The following is a 411-nucleotide window of genomic DNA, read 5'->3' as shown; positions in this document are numbered from 1 at the left end:
AACATTCTTTCTAGAAAAAAATAAAAATATTATTTTTATATGGAAGTGTCTCTTATATTATTTGAGATGGATAAATATTAGAAGAACATTTTTTTTTTTACACCTCTATCTGGTTATTTCTGACATAAGGAGGAGTTTTTTTAATAGATAATCAAAGGAGATCGAGTTATTATTTTGTAGAACCTCCAGGAGCTAATTGAGCTAAGGTGATGCCTCAACATTGGTAGAACTAAAGTTTAAACATTTTTAGGTCTCACATGTTTCAAGAATTTTAAACAGGAATGACAAAGCAACTCTTTGATGCATAGTTACACTCCGGAGTGATAAAGAAGCTAAAAATATTTATCTGCTTGATACATATAATTTACTTGCTAGATAATCTCAAATCAAATAAAGTAGAACATAAGAGAA

The sequence above is a fragment of the Halyomorpha halys genome, unplaced genomic scaffold (genome assembly GCF_000696795.3).
Source record: "Halyomorpha halys isolate HHAL.00 unplaced genomic scaffold, Hhal_1.1 Scaffold330.1, whole genome shotgun sequence".
NCBI classification, from domain to species: domain Eukaryota; kingdom Metazoa; phylum Arthropoda; class Insecta; order Hemiptera; family Pentatomidae; genus Halyomorpha; species Halyomorpha halys.
Note: the sequence above shows the minus strand (reverse complement) of the source record.